Source organism: Heloderma suspectum, chromosome 3 (genome assembly GCF_057233095.1).
Source record: "Heloderma suspectum isolate Gila_16-S chromosome 3, 16-S_ref, whole genome shotgun sequence".
Lineage (NCBI taxonomy): Eukaryota > Metazoa > Chordata > Lepidosauria > Squamata > Helodermatidae > Heloderma > Heloderma suspectum.
This window is the reverse complement of record NC_139460.1, coordinates 187,306,564-187,329,604: the sequence shown is the minus strand read 5'-3', so window position 1 is coordinate 187,329,604 and position 23,041 is coordinate 187,306,564. Positions and strand designations below refer to the sequence as shown.

The 23,041-nt window shown below is 43.0% G+C and overlaps 1 protein-coding gene across 11 annotated transcripts in view; it reads left to right on the top strand.

Annotated features, from left to right (window-relative positions):
• NDST2 (N-deacetylase and N-sulfotransferase 2) overlaps nucleotides 1-23,041 on the top strand; it is a 178,273-nt gene that overhangs the window by 65,447 nt on the left and 89,785 nt on the right. For 2 of the 11 annotated variants that reach the window (XM_084841417.1, XM_084841416.1), the window contains one exon: nucleotides 22,873-22,964. The exons of 8 other annotated variants lie outside the window; for them this stretch is intronic. The gene's annotated coding sequence lies outside the window, so the exon portion shown is untranslated. Of the gene's footprint in view, nucleotides 1-389; nucleotides 22,965-23,041 lie in introns of all 11 variants that reach the window. One more of the 11 variants, XM_084841414.1, reaches the window with a different exon arrangement.

The following is a 23,041-nucleotide window of genomic DNA, read 5'->3' as shown; positions in this document are numbered from 1 at the left end:
TTAGGTGGCTAAAATATTTCGGCTTCAGCTTCAGTATCTGTTAATTATAAATACATTAGTTGAAATTATTATTCTGGGCACATCCAGTAGAATGAGGAGTACCTTTAGACATGTTCAGAGTGCCCTTCAATCACTATTATCACAATAATCACATCTTCACTATCTAGAATCAGGGAACAGGCTTGAAAGTTCAAGGTATTACATGAGTTCTTGCTGTGGATAATCTTGATCTAATTCAACTAACCTGCCATCCAGAATCCATTCACTGAATTGCTCAATTGTTCTTTGTTTGACCATCATAAAGCCCTGTCTTCTAGCCCCAGCACTGGGCTGATCAAGGTCTGTTTTATGTGAAAGTATATAATAATCGGCTGTCGTTTCTGTTTCAGATGTAAATATGTCATTTCGGCTTCAGTGCTTTGATTTGATAGATCTTGTGTTACCTGTCCATGGCCTTATGCTCTTCACATTTGGTGTCCCAACCTACTGTATGTATAATTCTATAAAAGTTCATGGCTTGGAGTTCTCATTCTGTTTATTCATTTAAAGTCAGAGAGAGTTGTATCTCCTCTGCTTTGTCACAGCTCGGCTTGTCATAGCCTAGATTTGAAACACTGCATCAACACAAACAACAGTGAAACAAAATATAGGAGACAAGATGTAGGATTAATCCCTGTAAAGTAAATGCCATCTCTGTAACCTCTGTTTTCTAAGTCAGTGTTTGATGTCAATTTATTACAAAGCCTAAGAACATCAGGCTAGTGTGGGAGAGAGTTGTATTTGGGCGCAACATAAAGTCTGCCTCTGGTTAATTGGATGCAGTTGGGAAGACTGTATCTAAGAGGCCAGCTGCAGGGGATTTCAAGTTTGTCACTGTGAAATCCTGTCCTTTAAACTTGTTCCAAAGAAGGGTGGATTATGGAAAGAAGACTTCTTCCATAATCTGGTTATTATGGGCTGGCTTTTTATTTATAAATATATTTTATAGATTAAGGTATAAACAGGAACAATCTACATGTTATTGTAATGCAAATGGAAATTTCCTTGCTTTCCAGCCAGTAATCTTTTACTATGAAATGTGTGGTGTAGTGCTTCTGGACTTAGTACTTCTGCTTTGTGATTTTCAGACTTTTAGCTCTGAAATTCTGCTGTACTTTGTAAATCTGTTGGGACTATTAGTTTTGTTGTGATATACAAGAGAAAGGTGTGGCTGTTATCCAGATATCTATAACCTCTGGGTCTTGACCAGAGGATTTTCCAAAGTTTAATACTTGACATCTTTAAGTCAGCCTCCTCTAACCTGGTGCCTCCAGATGTGCTGGCCATTTGCAGTGCTGACTGGGGATTATGGGAGTTGTAGTCCAGCACAGCATGCATAGTATACAATGTGTACATTTTCTGGTACAAACAAAATCCCAAATGTGAAGAAGTTGGATGGATCTGTCCCATAGTTCTGTCTATGGCCTGGAAATGATCCTACAGGTGCAGGTAGTATTGTGGATGGATTGGACTTTACACTGGCTGGTAGAAAATAACAGCTGGCTATCAAGCCCAACCGCACTTTCCCTGTGTGTGAAAAATACTTCAGTCTTTTTGAATGTGTCTGGTACCCTATAAGTATCCGTAGTTGTTTGTATAAATGCCTTCCTCTTGATTCAATTGCCACATTTGGATGATCAGGTCTTGGCTTTATAAGACATGAACAAGCCTGCTGCACCCACATGCGGCTGCTTCACTCCTCCCTTCATGAGAGCAGGAAAACAAGCCAGGAAGCCATAGTTAACTATAGCTTCCCATTACATCTGAACTAAAATGGATGATACCTTCCAAACAAGCCAGGATGAGCACATTTTAAACTATGGCTTCATATCCTGGCTTGTTTGGAGGCTATTAACCATAGTTTCCCAGTTCAAACATAATGGAAAATTGTAGTTAACGGTGACCATGCAAGTGCATGAAGCTCGTTCATAATTTCTGAACATAGCCATTGTCTATGTTCTGTGTGCTCTTTCAAATATCTGAAAAAGACTTGCAATTATCAGAGAAAGTGACAATGTGAACATTCTTGGTCACAAAACTAGTTAATAGTGGACAGAGTTGTGTCTTTTTGTTTTATGAGGAGGTTGTACTAGCACTAGTAGCAGAGTCAAAGGCATTACTTTACCAAAGGCTTGTACAGGCATAGGAACATGGGAAGCTGCCTTATACTGAGTCAGACCATTGCTCCATCGAGCCCAGATTTGTTGACGCTGACTGGCAGCAGCTCTCCCAGGTTTCAGGCAGGATTCTTTCCTAGCCCTACCTGGGGATCCTGGAGATTGAATCTGGGATCTTCTGCATGCCAAGCATGACCTCTACCATTGAGCTACATCCCCTCCCATACTGCTACCGTAGTTAATGAAGGTTAAGCGTATTGGGAGCAGGCCATTGGATTATGCTCCCATTTTGGTGTTACTGTATTTTACCCTAGGTAACACAAACCTGGAGGGATGCTGTGAAACCTGCTTGTAGGATCCAGTATTAACTCAAAACAGAATAAAGGGAGGCACTTGGAGTTTGTGAGTGAGAGGAAATCAGTTGTGGGAGAGGGAGCACACAATCCTGAGGCCTGATCCTGAGATTCTTTGATACAATTTGATTGTCACCTACTATTACATCTGCAGAGACCTTAAAAAGGTAAAGGTAAAGGTGTCCCCAGCCAGTCGTGTCCGACTCTAGGGTGCGGTGCTCATCCCCGTTTCTAAGCCGAAGAGCCAGCGCTGTCCGAAGACGCTTCCGTGGCCATGTGGCCGGCATGACTGAACACCGAGGTGCACGGAGCGCTGTTACCTTTCCCGCCGAGGCGGTACCTATTTATCTACTTGCAATTTCTTGCTTTCGAACTGCTAGGTTGGCAGGAGCTGGGGCTGAAGACGGGAGCTCACTCCGTCACGCGGCACTCGGGTCTTGAACTGCTGTCCTGCCGACCTTCCAGTCTGCAGTTCATCTCCATAAATGCATATACTTCGAAATATCCTCTGTGGGATTTTCAGTCTCCTCTTCTGACCTCTTCTTGGTTCTGTTCAGATTCATAGAATGCAAGGGAGTTGACTACAGCTGAATACAGTAGCTGCATTTGGACGTCACGATAACCCCTGGTGGCTTAATAAGCTACTCATAGTAGCTTATTTTTTAAATAGTCCACGATGTCCCACCACACGACCGGGCTAATAAACTACTGTGAGTAACTTAATTAAGCTACTGTATGTAAGCTACTCACCCTCCCCCCCACCCCCTTGTCCTGCTGCCATCCTCCCGCTGTTTCACCCCCAAAGTTCTGGATGTTTGCAGGATCCAGACAAAACTGCATACACAGCCTCCCACATACACATACACATCCTCCCACAGTCAGGAGGCACCCAGTCCACCATCACAACCTGGCATGATCACTCACCAAGCAGCGAAAATCCCGAGTGTTAAATTGCACAAATTCACAATTGCAGTATTGGGAAGACATTAAAGCCTGTTTGCCAGCAATGGCTATGGGGAGAATTGCGCTTTAGCAAATGAGCCTTACATCTCTATGAAGCTTGGTCCTTATCCTGCAAACCTGCAAGGTTTTATAGCCACTTTGGATTTTCGCTGTCAGTGTCAGAGAGCTGGGTTTTGAGGGTGCATCTAGTACCTCCTGAGTAGGGGAAGCTGGCTATGACGTTTGATCCTGATCCTGCAAACCCCCAAGATATTATAGGCATCTCTCCCTTTTTGGTGCACCTGGGATTTTCACTGCTGTCAGTGTCAGGGTGCGGGGTTTTGATGATGCATCTGGTGCCTCCTGAGTAGGGGAGGTTTCCTATGAGGTTTAGTCCCACTCCTGCTCATCCCCCCCCCCCCCATTTACACTGGCGGCTTGGTCACTTTAACATGTCCCTAAGCGTGAAGCCAGCAAAGAGCAGAGTGGCAGTAGTTTTGAACACTCTTCCTCCACAGCTCTGTAGCAGACCAAAATAATCCACGGTGACATCCAGATGACATGATAACCCACGATGGGTTAAATAACCCATTCTGCAGACCATGGGTTATCAGAGTGGGTTATTTTGGCCAAATAAGCCATTGTGGGTTAAAGGATTCCCACCAGACAGCACAATAACCCACAATGGGTTAATTAAGCTTAATTAACCCTTTAAGGGTTATCGTGATGTCCAAACCTAGTCAGTATGTGGCATCAGAATAGCAGATGTTAAAATAATTCTAGTTGTCTTGCAGGACAGGGAATATAAGGCATTATGATTGATATTTTCCATGCTCAGCCTCATGTATGCATTCTTGCCAGCAGCTTATCAGCATTCAGTGGCACACAGTGTGTGCAACCTCAAAAGGCTGCATGAACACAAAGATTTAAGCCTCTGGAGACAGGCCTTGCTCATGTTGCCTTCTGTTAACATAATGAATATTTTTATTTTGGATGGATTAGTACGGGAGATGAAGGGCTGTCTTCTTTGTAGGGATGTACGGATTCCCCACCATCTCTTCCGGTGGGGAATCCGCCCGGGGGGGGGGAGACAATCCATTCCTCCCCCTCCCTCCAGAATCCTCTGGAGCGGCTCCACTTCACGAGGACTCCACGGAGCTGCCCGGCTTGAGGGCCGCTTACCTGGACAGCCGGAGCCATTCTCCTCTGTGCCGATCGCCATTTAAAAAAACAAAGGCGATCGGAAATGATGTGCCCATAGACTTATACGCAAATAGAGCCGTGAATCTTGCGTATAAGTCTATGTGTCCATAGACTTATACGCAAGATTCAAGGCTCTATTTGCGGATTCCTGCATTGAGCAGGGGGTTGGACTCGATGGCCTTGTAGGCCCCTTCCAACCCTACTATTCTATGATTCTATGATTCTAAGTCTATGGGCACATCCTGCCAATCGCCTTTTTTTAAAAAAAAGAAAGAAAGGTGATCGGCACAGAGGAGAACGGCTCCGGCTGAGCAAGCAGCCAAGTGCCATCCCGCATGGAATCCTCGCGGAGCGGGGCTGAATCCGCCATGGATTCCTCTAACATTCCTCATTTGAATCCGCGGTGGATTTCTCTAACATTCCTACTTCTTCGTAACTTTTTTGTTTAGAATTTAGTCAAGGCCAGGAAATTTAAACTTTCATCTGCCTGTTTTCATGTTACGGGATGCCTATGCTGGGAAATGAAATGACCAGGGGCCAATCTACACTAGGGTTTTATCCTGGTACGGTAATGTCTAGCTCATGCACAGGGCACAAGATATACTCCCCAACACATTGTCCTGATGCTATTTCTTCAATATTCAGTTTCCCCTTGTACTACTTTTCTGATTACTTTTTCTGTGCTTGTGGTTTCCATGCGCTACGAAGTCATGTTCCAATCTATTAGTATTCTAACTTTTACTGTTGGGAGTGGGTTTCAAGCTGCAGAATCTGTTTTGCAACATTTTCCCCATGTTCTTTCCCACCCACTCCCACATCTTTCTCCTCTTCCTCCTTCAGTTCTTTGTTCTTTCCTCGTAAGGATTTTGATGGGATTTGCGGGCAGGTAATCTCTAATTTTTTAGCCTGCTTTTCACTGCACACCTAACATAGGTGCATAGCTGTGAATAACCAAACAATTTATTTTTAAACCTGCATTTCTGCACATCTGCAAAAGTGTACATACAGTTAGCGGACTCTAATCCTCCCCCCCATTTGAAATCGCAGCATGCCCTCTCATTTCTCCTGCAGTTGCAGCACTATACTGTGGCTTGTACTCACACTATAAGCACAAATTATACAACATATGTGACCTTTCAACTCGCGTGGCACTTGCCTGCGTTATAAACATGGTGGATAATGGGCTGTATTCATGAACATGTGGCCCCAGAGCAGAAACTGTCTTACAGAAAAATACTGGCACAATGGTGCTTCACAAACTAAAAGGGCTCCAGTGTAGATCCTATCAAGATCATTAATGATTATGAGAATTAATATTTTAACAAAATAAGGTGTTTTGTAATCTTAATGTGATCCAGCTGTAGATAGGTATTTAAAAACCCCATTGTATAAGTGTAGAATGTGACAAAAGCCTGGTTTGGATAATCATATCATTTTAATAAGCCAAGGTATGAAAAAGCCTTTTCCCTACACATGCAGCCTCTTTCCTGTTCCCTTCATGGTGCAAGCAATCAAACCAGGAATCCTCTAATTAACCATATTTTCCCTTTTCATCCGTACCAGGAAACAATGTTTCCCAGTTTTTGATCAAGCCACACCATCCAACGATGGTTTGTTCCAAAGCTGGTAACCATTGTTTCCTGGTTTGGATAAAATGAAACACAATTAGACAGCTTTAGCCAAGCTCAGAACAGTATAGTGGTGTGAATATCATATGCCCACACAAATGTCTAGAGTTAATTAGAGGCTTTCTGGTTTGATTGGTGGAAATCTGGAAGAGGTGGAGGTGGCTGCAGCCACTTCTCTAGTGTCTTTGATGGATTTGTGCACATTCATGTTGAATGCATACGGATCTCTTTAGACCTTACATGTGTTTGCTTGAATCCACTTTTGGAGCAAACAGGGTGCTTCTGCTTTCCTATTAATAGTGACTCTTGAACTTTTATGATGATTTAATTATACAAAACTTACACACCTAGACAATAACTACAAATTTGATGCGGTAAGATTGCTGTCTAAAGGTATCAACATGGGTAATCAAGTGCCTATCAGTTTGGAATCAAAATGACCCCCCCAAAATAAGGTAGTAGTTTCTACATAATCAAGGGTGGGTCTTATCTTATCCAGTGCCAGCTTTAGCCAAGCTCAGAACAGTATAGTGGTGTGAATATCATATGCCCACACAAATGTCTGTAGTTAGGACACCAGTTCCTCTCATAGGCAGAAGCAACCATTTGCTAATGTGGACTACAAGATAGCATATGGTTCCTTATAGCACATTACATTGGAGGGCTTCTGAGTAATGTTTACAAACTAGATATAAACCTATTCCCACAGTCTTAGGCATGTGGTGAATCTCTCTCTTTCTGACTCTCATTTTTGTGTGGTTTGGATTATTGATGAAGCACAATTGTGAGGAGTGTGTTTGATGTATTGGCTGGTGAGAGAGCTGGAGAAGGTGTTTTGAGGCAATAATGGTTCTAGTGGAGACCTTTTGTATTAGTCATTTCAGTTCTTTGTCTGAGCTGGGTAATAGTACATGTTAAAAGGAAGATAACAGGGGTTACCCCTACTAAGGGGTAACCCCTTAGTGTGCTTATAATCTAAGCACACTAAGCCAGTGTGCTTAGATTATGAGTCCCTTAGGAATGGAAGTGTTCACATTTCAGGAAATTGCTATAAGCCTATTTTCACCAGTGAGATGGAGTGGGATATAAATCTAATAAATAAATATAGGAAAAGAATGTTAAATTGTATTTATTCTTAAGTATTTATTTATTTAAAATATTTCTTGGCCTTCTTTTAGGGCAGGAGCCCTCCCAAAGCAGCAAACAACAATAAAACACATAATAAAAACTGATGCAACAACAAAAAGTAAAAACACAGTAAAAGCAGCAACAGCAACAAACTTTCTAAAAACATCAAACACAAGCAGAAAATAGAAATTACAACCGACAACTGCAGCTGCAACCCAGTCTGATAAGACATAATGGCAACATATTCCAGAGGTGTGGGGCCACTGTGGAAAAGGCCCTCTCTTGTATGGCTGCCCACCTGACTACTCTCACAGGTGGGCAAATGAGAAGGGCTAATCTTAAAGTGCAGGCAGGCTGAAAAGTTGAGAACAGTGGCCCTCTTTGCAGGGGAAAGGCAGACATAGCATTTGGGGCAGTGGGGTGGGGGTGAGGAATTGAGAGAAATGTGTGGTCCTGATCAAGTGCTCAAAAAGAGAAAGTGCATCACCTGCAAGATGACCTTGTTACCCTCTCCACTCAGCTTTTACATCGTCAGGCTCCCCCCCCCCCCCGCTGAACTTCAAATAGCCAAATCAAAACACAGACAAGAGGCTTCTGTCCATGTCTCTTTAATCCTTTTATTTCAGTGGGTCATACAAATGCAAATTGTCAGTAACTCACAGTGTACAAAGGAAATTCCCTCAAGGAGTTCAAAGGGAAGCTATGAAGGTTGAAAGTTGCCCACTATTTGAGAAAAGGCGGGCACGCTTTCCTAATTTAAGCGGGGGGGGATCTCCCTCTATTTCGTGAGGTGTCTACACGTAGCTGTTCCCGCCGGGCCAATTGGGCAAATTGTCTAAGCTCTGCTCCTGCCATCTCTCTCTTGGCTCTGCGTCTGCGCCTGGCGTCCAAGAATTCAGGCTGTCCAAGCTCCACCTCTTCCTGTTCACTATCTCTCACAGGGGTGTGTGAAGAGAGGCTCTCTCCATCCAGCTGGACTATTGAAACCTGAGGAGTTCTGGAAGAGTCTGGAAAGTTCCTCCCCCACATTTTGCAGTTCCTCTTCGGAATCTGAGCTACTCTGCCACTGCCTATGCTCGGAGGCACCTGACATACATCAATGTTGAAATTAACAATTTTAGAAATGCTGTGAAGTGTTTCTAGCTTTCCTTACCTTGCCAACTGTTTGGGATTTGTTTGTTTGTTTTTTGCTTCTATTGACTTGTACACCAAATTATATCTTCCCACTTTGAAAGAAAACCTTTCACCATAACTGTATTGTAATCTAAAGCAGCTTTTCAGACAAGATGCTAACATGGATAGCTTAAACCCAGGAGATTTGGCAAGGCAGTGTATTTTTAATTCCAGAAAGTCTGCCTTATTACCTCAGATGCAGTTGTAGAAATCTCTAGTCTGAGATGCAGTGTCTGTCCTCTTTGCATGGTTCCTTTTCTGCCAATCTGGACCGGTGGAGGGTGGGGGAAGGCAAAGGGGCAGTTGCAAACTTCCCAGAGGGAAGGCTAAGAATAAGAGAGGCTCAGGCTACACTGAACTTGGCTGGTTCCTCCCCCCCCTCCCCCCCCCCCCCGTTGCATGATTGAAGATAAAAAGCAATAGGAGGGAGGTAACGGTTGCTGTACTTTGGCCAGTCCTGCTGCTGCCACCACAAAGAAAGCTGCTTATATGCAAGTAGAAAACTGGGAAAATGCAGTCAAAGAAATGAACAATGTAACTCATTGAATGATTTTATACAACGGCAGCTTAACTTTCCAATCTGTGACTCTCCAAAAACTCAGGATGCCATGAGAAGCATAGCTGTCATTCTCTTAAAAACACACAGAGAAAATGTCCCCTTTTCCAGCCTGATCCAAACCATTCTTCTCTTTCCTGGTTTTAACTCCTCTGCTGCTCCTGTCAGCAGGAAACCTGGAAGGACTTCCTGCTTCAGGGCTGCTGCTGCTGGAAAGGTGACAAGCAGCAGCTTTTCCAGGCTGAACAGGAGCCAGGGTGAAAAAGAACAAATGTTTCTCCCCACTCTACATGTGAGCTACAGTGCAGAGAAGGGCATGTAGGAATGAGAGGTGGGAGGCAGACTTCAGTTCAGGTGAAACCTCAGATGTCCCCCCATCCATTTGCTAGAAATCTTTGTTTATGGTCAGAGTTAAAAAAAAAGAAAAAGAAAAAAAAAGAAAGGATTATCAGTGGGCTCTGTGTTACATTTGGTTCCCCAGTAGCCTTCCTTATGTGTAGAGGAATTTGAAGTGAGATAAGTGTTCTTGGCTACATACATAGATACATTCATACATATAGCATGATGTGTAACTTCTGAAAGCAACCATATTATTATTTAAATGTTCCTTATTAAAGTGTTCCATGCATGCATCGACTTTTGTGAGTTATGAGGACAGGGGGGAGTCACCAGAACTGTTATCTACGTATTGGGGAGTTCAACGTCCTACATGTTATCATCTGGTGTTCTTCCTTGGGTAAGAATAAAATCTGGAGAAAACTTTCATCTAAAACTCCATGTAGTAATCAGAAAAAACCCTTGTAGCAAGTCTGTATGGTGTTCGCCTTTCCAATCAAAAGAATGCTTTCAGAGTGAAGAGAACAGAATGGAAAGCCTCAATCCACATTCTTTTTTAAAACTATCTGTGATGTTTTATACTGCTTGAGGACGTGCACACTCAATTACTAGAATTTTTAAGTGAACAGGAGAGTCCCCACTGTGTTAGTCAAGTCAGTATGACTTACAGCCCCCTTGTTAAACGACTTCAGACAGTGAAGGAATGCCCACTTACTAAGAAAGTTTAAGGATAAAAGACTTTATGGACAGCATGAGAAGGCAGCAGATTACAGATCAAATATTGATTATTATAAAGAAAAATGGATTGGAAATGTTGAATAAAGTTATTTTTCCTGAGTCTCATGGAGGGCATTCTCCACCTTGGGATGGTGCCTCTTCTTGGAGCTTGTAAGCAAGGTCCACAACTTAATTTTCGCTCTCCAGGAGGAGGAGCCATCTTGTCCCCCAGACTAGCCCTGTCTAGTAAGTCAAGCAGTTGGGTCTGGCTGGAGCTCTTAAGAGCCCAGTGTACATCTTAGGAAAATGTTGCCACCCTTCATTACTTTTGCTCTCCACCTTTATCCGTCCCCACCTTCCTCACCCAACACGTCCAGCCAAGGAACGGGAAGTTCAAGGGAAGAAGGGCCCCAGCTTTCAGCTCGATCGCTGACATCTGGAAGCCTCAGAGGCAGCACACAACAGCTGCCCTGCTTTAAGGAGGCTGCAAGAGCGCTGCTTGCGGCAGCAATCTAGTCAGCAGCTGTAATTTTGCTGCCAAGGATGACCGTGGTGCTGAAACTGGCCACAGACTGTGCCCTGCTGATGAGACAGGGCCACAGGAGGCTTGTTGAAGCCATGAGAGTTCCCACATCTGCCACCCAGGGCCAGAGGGAGCCAACTAGAATAGCAGTCAGCCCCAGCGCCTTCCCCTTTGCAGACAGAGTGTGGGAAGGTGCTTACAGAGAGTCCATCCTGGCCCTATCCCGACACCAAGAAATGGGCTGTGGACATTAACCTGGGTGAAGGCTGTGATCCTTCAAGAGGGCCGTCTGCTTTGGCATCAAAACAACTGGAGCGCCAGCACGAGGCAGGAGTGAGCTACCATTCTCCAAGTCAGACCTTCCGCAGGAGGAGATGCAGTTCCAGAAATGAGTAAAAGAAATAATTTCCCAAGAACTCTCAGGGGCTTGATCAGGGAAGGGGACGGGCCCTCTGGGAGTAGGTCAAACTCCCCTTCTCCCCACTGAAAGTGTAAAGGGAAAAGGAAGAAGAGCAGGCATAACTCTTGGGGCATTCAAAACGTAAGGGGCGAAAGGGAGCATAAGAAAGCCATGGACTCACCTTACGATCAAGGGTCCTCCTTCATATCCGCCTCTTCATCCTCTCCCAGGCACCACTCCCAGATCCCACCCCCAGAGCCCCCAACAATTCAATTAAGGGCAAAAGGAAGGCACCAAGGATCGCAAGTCTTCCAAACAGGGCTGTATGCTATCTTTTTAATTCCCTTTTTAGTTTTGGACCTCAAATAGCTGAACAAACACCTCAGCAAGAGGCATTTCAAAATGGAGACACTAAAATCTGTTGCAGCAGCTTTAAACAAACAGGACTTCTTGGCATCCATAAACCTGTCAGAGTCCCACCTGCATATTCCAGTCATATGAAAACACCAGAAATATCTAAGGTTTTGTTACATCAACCAGCGCTTCCAATACTGCCATTTGTACTCACCTTGGCTCCTCAGGTATTCACAAATATCCTGATAAGCACAAGTTGTGCACCTGAGGATAAACAAAGTGTACCTCTATCTGTACCTGGATGCCATATTGATCAGAGACTCTTTGAGACAGAAATGTTTAGATGGCATCCAGATCACCCTGAAGTGCATGAGAGATCATGGGTTTATGGTGAACCTGGAAAAGAGTTTCTCATTCCTCACCCAGCAGCTGGAGCACATGGGGTAATGTTGGATGCCACCCACTTCGAGATGTTCCTCACACAGGAAAAGATAATGAAAGTCTCCTCATTGTTAGCATCCATTCAATCTCGGAAATCAGCGGACCTCATGTCCTTGGCTCATGTCCTTTTCTGATGTATGTAAACATACATCAGAAAATGTTGTGGAAGGAACAGATCTTATATTCATAGAGTCATAGAATAGTAGATAAAATATTGTTTATCATAAGACGGGGTACAAATGTAATAAATAAGTGCAGAGTGTACCGTGGGAATTCTAATAATTGTGGTGATGGTGAAGACATTTGACTCTGATGTACAATTCCCTAACTGTAAAGTTAGAATAATGCTGTACCTTACAGCACAGTTTTGAGGGTGAAGGTTGTAGATCACTTTGCAATCTAAAAAGTGCTCTATAGTTATAGCAGTGATAGCCTTAGGATGTATGCATTTTGTCAAAGATGATCTTTTGTTTGTATACATTAATTACAATTGTTTGCTTGCTCTGCAGACAGTGAGAATTTGAGTCTTTTCTGGTATATTTATTTATTGTTTGTTTGTTTGTTTGTTTCATTTCAATATCGCCCAATAGCCGAAGCTCTCTGAGCGGGTCACAAAAAAAAAATATGTGTCTGATCTGGTTTTCAGAGCAGTTGCTGTTTGAAGAAAAACTCTGTGTAAAAACAGATACAAGCCCCTTATCCTCAGGATGTGGATGTGAAAGATAACATATGCATACTTTAGAGTTTGGGCCAGTGTTATTTCTATATATACCCTTTGTCTTTTTATGTGAGATGCTGAGGAGATGTTACTGAGATGACTAAGTAGGGCATACAGTATATGTATTCTGATTGATTCATAGAGGGTAGATTTTGTGCCTGGGATTTTTCTTTTTATTTTCTAATTGTAAATCATTAAGCACCTTTTTTATTGGAATGTATAAGAATTACTTTTTTTCATGGCCTTTGTGGTCTTCTGTTATATCTTTTCATTAAGACACTTTGACCTGGTTCACATGACACGATAAGCCCCAGTGGGTTTTTCATTGTAGCTTGTCATGACATCTGAACTGGGAGCGTTTTTTTCATTGTGGGTTGTTTTCCATGACAAGCCACCCTGAGTACCCATGACTTGTTGTTGGGTTGTTCAGAGCGTCTTGTTTTCATGGTGGCTTGTGATGTCCAAACATAGCAAGGTGATTTCGTGGGTTGTTGGGAACGCCTAGAGAGCTGCCCAGCAAGAGCAGCAAAACCCCCTGCCACTCCTCATGATCTCTCTAGTGCCACTACCATCCTCCCTCATCCCTTGTCAGTGCCCTCTTCCCCATGCTCCTAAAAATGGAGAAGAAAAGATTCCAGAAAGTGTCCCAAATGCATTTGCAACCTTTGGAGGGGCGGGGGGAGTCTTGTGCAAGTGTGTGCATTTGAAAGTCCACTGTTATGAAATTTGTGTAATTTCCCCCTCTGCCCTACGGCTCTGTCTTGAAATTTGTGTATCTTTACCAATCCACACTGATCGCCATCACTGCTCTGTCTTGAAATTTACATACATTTACCGATCCCCATCACTGCTCTGTTGTTGCTGTTCAGTCGTTAAATCGTGTCCGACTCTTCATGACCCCATGGACCATAGCACACCAGGCCTTCCTGTCCTCCGCTCTCTCCAAGAGTGTGCTCAAGTTCATATTCATTGCATTGGTGATGCTATCTACCCATCTCATCTAGCCATCTCATCCCCTTCTCCTTTTGCCTTCAATCTTTCCCAGCATCAGGGTCTTTTCCAGGGAGTTTTCTGTTCGCATTAGGTGGCCAAAATATTTGAGCTTCAGCTTCACTATCTGTCCTTCCAATGAGCAGTCAGGGTTGATTTCCTTTAGGATTGACTGATTTGACCTCTTTGCAATCCAGGGGACTCGTAAGAGTCTTCTCCAGCACCACAGCTCGAAAGCATCAATTCTTCGGCGCTCAGCCTTCTTTATAGTCCAGCTCTCACAGCCATACGTTACTCCTGGGAAAACCATAGCTTTGATTTGTTGGCCAGGTGATGTCTCTGCTTCTTACTATGCTGTCTAGGTTTGCCATAGCTTTCCTCCCAAGGAGCAAGCGTCTTTTAGTTTCATGGCTACAGTCACCGTCTGCGGTGATCTTGGAGCCCAAGAAAATAAAATCTGTCACTGCTTCCATTTCTTCCCCTTCTATATGCCAGGAAGTGATGGGGCCAGATGCCATGATCTTATTTTTTAATGTTGAGTTTCAAACCAGCTTTTGCACTCTCCACTTTCACCCTCAACAAGAGGCTCTTCAGATCCTCTTCACTTTCTGCCATTAGGGTGGTATCGTCTGCATATCGGAGGTTGTTGATAATTCTCCCAGCAATCTTAATTCCGATCTGTGATTCATCCAACCCGGCGTTTCTCATGATGTACTCTGCATATAAGTTAAATAAGCAGGGCGACAATCTGCAGCCTTGTCGTACTCCTTTCCCAATTTTGAACCAGTTGGTTCTTCCTTGTCTGATTCTTACTGTTGCTTCTTGACCCTCGTACAGGTTTCTCAGGAGACAGGTAAGGTGGTCTGGTACTCCCTTCTCTTTTAGGATTTGCCACAGTTTGTTGTGATCCACACAGTCAAAGGCTTTAGCGTAGTCAATGAAGCAGAAATAGACGTTTTTCTGGAATTCTCTTGCTTTCTCCATGATCCAGCGAATGTTGGCGATTTGATCTCTAGTTCCTCTGCCTCTTCGGAACCCAGCTTGTACTTCCGGTAGTTCTCAGTTCACATGCTGCTGAAGGATTTTGTAGGATTGTAGGATTTTATGCTCAGAATCCTAGCTTGTAGGATTTTAAGCATAACCTTGCTGGCATGTGAAATGAGCGCAATTGCACGGTAGTTTGAACACTTTTTGGCATTGCCCTTCTTTGGAATTGGAATGTAAACTGACCTTTTCCAGTCTTGTGGCCACTGTTGAGTGTTCCAAATTTGTTGACATATTGAGTGCAGCACTTCCACAGCATCATTTTTTTGGATTTTAAATAGCTCAGCTGGAATACTGTCGTCTCCACTAGCTTTGTTGTTAGCAATGCTTCCTAAGGCCCACTTGACTTCACTCTTGAGGATGTCCGGCTCAAGTTCAGTGACCGCACTATCATAGCTATCAGGGACATTCAGATCTTTCCTGTATAGTTCTTCCGTGTATTCCTTCCACCTCTTCTTAATCTCATCTGCTTCTGTTAGGTCCCTGCCATCTTTGTATGTATATCTGACAGCTAGCAACAAGACCAGTGGAGGGAAGTGACAAGTATGAAGCAGGGGCGGGGGGAGTGCCTGGCAGCTGCAGGAGAAGGAGCTTTTCGGGCAGGTGTAATCACTTCAGTAGTATGTGAAGCAGTCTTTAAAAGGGGGTGGGGGGTTCACTTAGCAAAGCAAGAGCCAGTGGAGGATGAAATTGACAAGAGGGGGATATGCTGGGCTAAATAGAAGACAGGTGGTCTTGTGCTCCGGCACACTTGTGCAAGACCCCAAATAATAAGGTAATTAAAAAGTTTGCGCATTCATAAAGGCTCAGAAAACTATACAGATTTGGCGATCTGATGCGAGGGGGGGTCGCTTGTGAGCTGGCAACCCCAGCAGACCAACTGCAGAAAGGATGCTGACATAGGGAACAAGGAAGTAAGGATTTCTGCCACAAAGGTACCTGGGATACACCCTGGGAGCAGGGGGAGTAATGAGGGGGAAACAAGCCACCGCAAGATGCAGAATGTCTGCTCGTGCATCGGGAGTAATGAGCAAACCATCGACCCACCGTGGCTTACTCTCAGGGTGGCTTAGCATGGTGTGCAGACTTGACCGTACTGTGGCCTAGAAAAGCCACACACTTGCCTTGGTCTGAACACTTTGAACTTTGGAAGTGGTACTCATTTAATTTTGTTACTAGTAACTGTTAAGAGAAACTAACAGCAAAACAAAATGTTTTAACACTGCAATGGGTGTATCTGTGAACATTCTTATATAATTATTCTAATGATTTGAGGATGTCTCTGCAAATTTCTGTGGATTGTTATTTCCTGTCCAGTGAGCTAGTTCAGGATAGCTATGCTATCAGCTATTCCCCAAATGTCTATCCTTATTGAAATTCTGGATCAGGTTTATTTATTCTTTAAAATTATTTCTAGGTTGCTATTATGGGTAGAACCTCACAGATTTTCTCCTTCTGATTCAGTAATTCCAGCTGGAACCATTGACCTCACAACATTTAACATGCGCAATACTTAAGGCAGCCATATTCCTGGCTCCCCAGCCCTCAGAAGGAAATCTGTAAACATGGAAGGCATAGAATGGTTTTGTGATGTGACAGTTGTCCAGTAGCATGGCTGACAGCAGATGTCCCTAGCATGTGATTCAGTGGTGTGAAGGTATGGCTCTTCTTGGTAAGCAAAGCTGTATTTCAACTTAAAGGGAAAGGTGGCGTTTTACTGCCTCCTTTCCAGATGTTGCCTTAAAAATATCAATTCTGCCCCTTAGTATGATCATGAAAATGATTTATCAAAGTTCTCCCTTACTGATGCCATCTGTAACATACAGAGAGACAAATATTTGCCTTTGCTTCCTTATAAACTAATTTTTGCTGTGTGAGAGGTCCCAGACATGGGGGTTGGGGAGGTTATTGATGGGTAGTGCAAAAGGCACACCCCAAATATGTATTAACTCCTGCAAAAGGAGCTTCACCCCTTCAGTCAAGTAGTCCTTGTTAGGAAACCTAACATCTGAAATGTCACTGCAGTAAAATTACTGTTTTAGTAATTATGAACTAATATAGAAAATAATTGTGGCATTCCTGATCTCCACATTTATGGTGAGGCTGGAACGATATAAGCAGTGACTGTAATATATGCTTCAGTTGTTGCTACCTGGTAATCAAAATACTTATTTTTCTTTAGAAAAGTTGGAACTGAGCATGCTCCAGTTCTGTGCTTTGGGGTATGGTTCCAAGATGGATGCCACACTGAGAATTGTCTGAAGAAAGACCAAGAAATAAAACCAGTTATTGGTTCACCTTACTGGTGTAGATTTAATTCCTTGGGTTGTTATTGATTTTAACTTTTAACAGAAGGAATGTGACAGAAGATGCCAGCTGTAGCTTGGTATTTAAGGGGTTGAATGGGTTTTATTGGGTGACAAGTAAAGTATTATATATTCAAAGATGTTTTGTGTTAGCCTCCTACCCTGACAATTGTGGTAAAGGTACTGACTGACTGATTCCTTGGTGTCCCCAAATAATTAGAATCACACAATAGAGTCAAAATAAAGCACTTGTAAATCCCATTGATTTCGGTGGGAGAGTTAAGCATGTATTCTCTTGGAGTATATTACAGTCCTGTACACACTGGAGAGCAAGTGTCATTGAAATCAGCGGCACTTAAGGATCAAGCTGCATAAAATAATTCCTCATGGGTAAATACAGCAGCAGGAGTGGGACAAAGCATGCATAAACCATAAGATATGCTGAAGCCTATGGTAAATACTTCTCTCTGATCCTGCCTCAGTTCTTTGGGTTTTGTGGAACCATGTATTTGGCCCTAAGGGGAAGGGAAGCAGACAGTATAGTAGAGAGCATTCAGCTCTATCAGAAATGAAATGTTCCTTTAAAACAAAACTCTGTGCATGCTCAGAGGTACTGCATGCCTTAAGTCGAGAGAGGGCATTTGCTGCTCCACCTCACGCAGCAAAATGTCTTGGGACGGCCCTGAATGTCACTTATCCGACGCTCAAACTTATTTAAAATTATTTTAAAGCTGCCTTTAAGGGTGGAACCTCCCCAGGGTGGCATATATCATCATCATAAAAAAAAAACACCAATAAAACAAGAAATGCCAATGGTAACACCATCAAATCCAGTCCATGCATAAAAGATTACAACTAAACCTATCAATTAAAAAATACAGTTCAAGGGAAAGCCAACAAAACAGGTGGATATTCATGTTTTTCCTGAAGGCCCACAAAGAAGGGGGTCAATGGAATCTCATTCCAGAGGCATGGACCCACTACTAAAAAGTCACTCTCTCTCTAGTACTTGCAAGTCGAGGTATATTATGTCCACAGCATTCCCACAGTCCACAGGGGAGATTACTTGATCCAAAAATGAGATCAGATTAGTCTAGCGGGATTTGTTCTTGACAAATCCTTGTTGGCTTCGAGTCATCACTGCATTGTTTCAAGGTTCTTACAGATTCGTCACTTTATAATCTGCTCCGGAATGTTCCCAGGGATTGATGTCAGACTGACTGGTCTGTAGTTCCCAGGTTCCTCCTTTTTGCCCTTTTTGAAGATAGGGACCACATTAGCCCTCCTCCAGTCATCTGGCACTGCACCTGTTCTCCATGATTTCTCAAAGATAATAGACAGCGGTTCTGAGAGTTCTTCTGCCAGTTCCTTTATTACTCTAGGATGCAGTTCATCTGGCCCTGGAGATGTGAACTCATTCAAAGTAATTAGGTGTTCCTTGACCATATGCCTATCGATCTCAAGCTGCAGTCCTGCCCCTCCAGCCTGTACTTCGCCTTTGCCAGGGTGGTCATAGACCCTCTTTCAGGAGAAGACTGAGCCAAAGTAGGAACTGAGCACTTCTGCCTTTTCTTTGTCATCTGTTACCATTTTGCCATCCTTATTTAATAGTTGAACCACCATTTCTTTCCTCTGTCTTTTACCATGCACATATCCGAAGAAAGCCTTTCTGCTGCTTTTAGCATCCCTCATTAACCTCAGCTTGTTCTCAGCTTTAGCCTTCCTGACACCATCCCAGCAATTCTGTGCTATCTGCCTGTACTCTTCAGTTGTTGCTTGGGCTTCCTTCCACTTCCTATATGTGTCCTTTTTTTGTTTTCAGGTCATCTCTAAGCTTTTTATGAAGCCACATTGGCTTCTTCTATTGTCTGTTCTTCACATTTTTTTTCTTGTTGGAATTGTTTATAATTGTGCCTTGAAAAGTTCCTCTTTTAAAAACTCCTACCCATCTTGGACTCCTTTTCTCATTAAGAGTCACTTGCCATGGGACCTTACTTATCATTGTGTACCTATTGCTGATCTACTCTAGCAATATCCTATCCTTTTGAGGTCTCTGCTTGTTAAATAAGCAACTTAAACTTGTGTATATCAATAATTGAATAATGAATCAAAGCTCTGAATCACTGAAACTGTAGTTTCCCATCTTAATATAGCCACCTTCTCCCCCACGCCCATGTTGCTCTTGTCTGTTTTTTTTTTAAATGAAATAATGGAAAAGCCCTTAAGCAAATTATAATTATCTTTAAATGCAAACCATATCTGGATTGTATATAGGAAGTACGGATTATAATCCCGATACTTTGGGGCTATATTCTTTACTTTTGACCAGGAGCTAAAGACAGTTCATCAAAGTTGGAGTTATGTCTGTGCCAGAGGGAGTTATTTTCCTTTGGTGAATTAAATCTTCTAGGGTGGCTTCTCATTTTGTCATTTTCATGCCTTTAAGCAACTGTAAGCATGTGACAGCTTGACAAAGACATTTTTTCCTGGCATCGTATCAGTTCTTACCACAGTGCTGGGGGCTGCTATCTCTGTGGCCTCCATTGGCCTCCTCCTTTTCTTCCCTCTCCCTTCCTCCTTACCTTATCTGTATGGCGTTTTGAACTGTCATTCTCCTTGGCAGTGTATGGTGACTTTCCTCTTCCCTGTTTCTCTTGCCATGGAAACAGAAGGAAAAGTCAGGGTTGTTTCCTCCCCCCAACCCCAATTCACATAGCACCACAATGTGCTCTTATGGTAAGAATGAGGTAGGATTTGCTTTATCTGTTCTGGGTGCGAATCAGCAGAATGCTTATTTTGTTGCTTCACAAGAAATGCTTTTGAATTGCTGCCAGATCGCTTCGGTTGTTCAGCAAATGTAGTTCAAACCCTTGCTGTGATTAGATATTTAGCGTGTGTAAAAGGATTTGGCGAGGACCGGAATGGATCTGTGAATCCTTACTCAGAGGAGAAATTTGAGTTTGTTAGGTGCTGGGTTGCTAAACACAGGATTGTGTTGTGATCAGGACAATACCACTTCTTCCATGGTTTCTATAATTTCAGTGAGTCTTCTCAAAGAAGAGCTGTTCCAGAAGTGGAGGGTGGGACCCTTCCCTTCATACCCTCTAAATCTATACAGTCCTTGCTATGTGTAACTCTAGTGTATATGGTTGTATGTACATGCTGACTGCTATCTCCATATCAAAGAGATGGTAGAGGAGTGAAGGGGTACCCCTATATACAATCCAGGATCTGTATTTCATAGACTGTGCTACTGATAACTCTAGAATAATTTAGAAAAAAAAACAGCCATGTCACAAAATGGTACTTAAATAGTTGCTTGACAACTGAGCAACTGAGCAGTCTAGCTTACCTTTTGAGGAAGGAGTGAGGAGGGCTGTCTCACTTGAAGAACTGGTCAGTTCTTTGTGAACAGTTCACAAGCACTTCCTTTGCTTTCCCTTGGGACATGCGTAGTTTGTTGTTTTAGCTGACTGGAGCAGATATTGGAATCCTGTTTCTAGACACATTGGGCAAGAGAGAGAGAAATACTTATGTTTCAAACTTCCAGGGTAAGGCATTTGTGGTATTTCACATTTAATTGTGATGTTCTGCTTGGCTGGTAGAAGAAAACTGCTTTTACTTTGCACAATTCAAATGGGCTGTGTGGATTTCAGAGATGCCTTTTACTAAATTTAGGGGCAATCAAGAGTCTTGTAGTTCCTTTCTTCCTGTAATTCCTCCCTGGAAAGTTGTGGTTGCGGTTGCTTTTGATTTTCTAGTTAGCAGTTGATTGATTGATTGATTGATTGATTGAAATATTTATATTCTGCCTTTCCATTTAAAAATGCTGAAGGTGGCTTACAACAAAAATTAAAATAATAAAAGATAAATAATATATAAAGCATTTGTAGGTTAATATAAGTTCTGGGCTGTTGTGAGTAACAGAGACTGTTGTTCCCATGGTTCCTACAACCCACTGGGCTGTTGCTGATTCACTTACTTTCTACACTCATTGGACCATCTCATAGGCTGCTTTGGCTATAACATCGGTTGTAGATGCTGTTGCCAAATGTTCCCTCTCAGGCATATGTGCAAACTTGCACATATTCTTAAGATGTGCATCTGTTAAAGATCTTTTAACTTCAGCGATAGTGCGTCTATGACAGGGGTGAGCAATTTGTTGTCTTCCAGGTGTTTTGGCCTAGAACTCCCAACATCTCTCACCATTGGTTATGCTGGGTAGGGAACCCAAAACAATCCACATGAACAGAAGCGTCCTCAAGCAATGGGGAATATTTATTATACAAGCACAAACAAGAATTTAAAATGTACAGTTATTACTGTGGGAAAGTACATGTGGTAGAGCAATGCAATGTAGATAGACAGACAGACAGACAGACAAGACTATTTAAGCCTGCACCAAAGAACATGAATTGTATGGAGATTAACTGGGTTCTCATGGAGGCTGGCTCTGTAACTTAAATTAGGCTGCAGACATACACTAACTGTTCAACCTGCAGTAGGAAGGGTTTGTTGGAACAAGAGGTTGAGAAGGTGGGGATTAGGTAAATAGGGGTCCCTAAACACTCTTAGGAAGGAAAAAGAAGGGGTTGGGGTGAACATAGAGAGCGGGGAAGAATAAAGGGTGGTGTGATCAGGCTGATTCACAGTTGTACAATCCCCATAACAAGAAGAGAGGGGAGAAGGAGTCTTTCCAAAGTAAACACACACTTACTCTCTTTTCTAGTGCTTTGTTCACTCACCTCCTATTTCTTCAGAAACTGGACTGCACAACCAGCCTAACTGTGGAACTTCCAGAAGAGGTTGCCAACTAGAAGGAACAAGATTAAAGAGGAAACATGAGGGATGCAAAAGGGGTCACAGCTGCAATCCTTTCCACTAGCTGGCCAGGGAAGGTTGCACCAAAATGCTGGGGCTCTGACCAAAGGCATTTCAAGACAGAACAAATTAGAACACACACATACCATAGGAAATAAGGGTTGGAAGCTACACTTTGTAGAAAGACCTCCGAAGACAGACGGGGGTTTAAAAGATACCTTTCCCTGGGCTGGAATACCCATTCCTGTAGCTGATGAATTGGGGCATGTTGCAACTCCCCAGTCTATGTGGAGACAGGAAAAATATGTCCTTTTAAAATGAAGTTTATGGTAGGCCGCTGCCTATAGCAAGGCACAGACCTGAGCCGCCAGACTAGGGCTATTCTGGGCGAAAATATGCAGTAGAGTAATGACAGAACCCCAGTATCCTGTATCCTGTTGAGGCTCTTTCTTTCTGGTTTTGTCCAAGGATGAACAGGATGCTGGTTAAAGAAAAAATCTTGAGATATTTAGGATTTTGAAGAACTTGCAGATTCTGCACTGGATGTTCATGATTTGCAGATTGTTATGCTGTCTTCATTCTGTATAGCTGTAAACCCAACCAGGCAATGGATCAGATTGAAGCAGGTCTGCCTGTTTTTATCTTTTATAAGGTCAAGGTTGGAGGAGAGGGGATGATGCAACGGATGCATTACAGCTGTCATCTTATTAGTGAGAGGAAATAGTTTAAGTTTATGAAAATGACTTCACAGCCACGGAATTTGATTTTGAGCAATATGCAAAGCTGATAGCACCCTGGGTGATGTACTATGCTTCTGTTCTACAATCAGTTGTGCCCTCACCCCACCCCGGAGAATGACAAAAACAGCTCTGAAACTGCTGCAGTTTAGACCAGAGACTCCTTGATCAACCCAACCCTGCTTCATTCTTTTTCTTTCTACTTGTTAGTGAACATGAACAAGATATAGTAGAAGTGGGAAAGCTGGCTTCTCAAGGAATTGTTTGCTTCGGTATGTGAGGAAATGCCTTTCACAAATGTAGCTTTCTATAATGAAAAGGTAACCTGTCTTTTTTTTTTCTTTAGCCAATGCAAAGCTTATCCATGAAACCCTCGGTTCATCCATGCAGTTGTCCGGCTATGGTTGGGTCAGGCTCAGGCCTGGGGCAAACTATAAGGTAAATCCATTCAGCAAAGTCAGAAGGGAGGCAGAGACCAGAAGCACAGTATTACGAGTTAAGAAGAAGGGCCATCC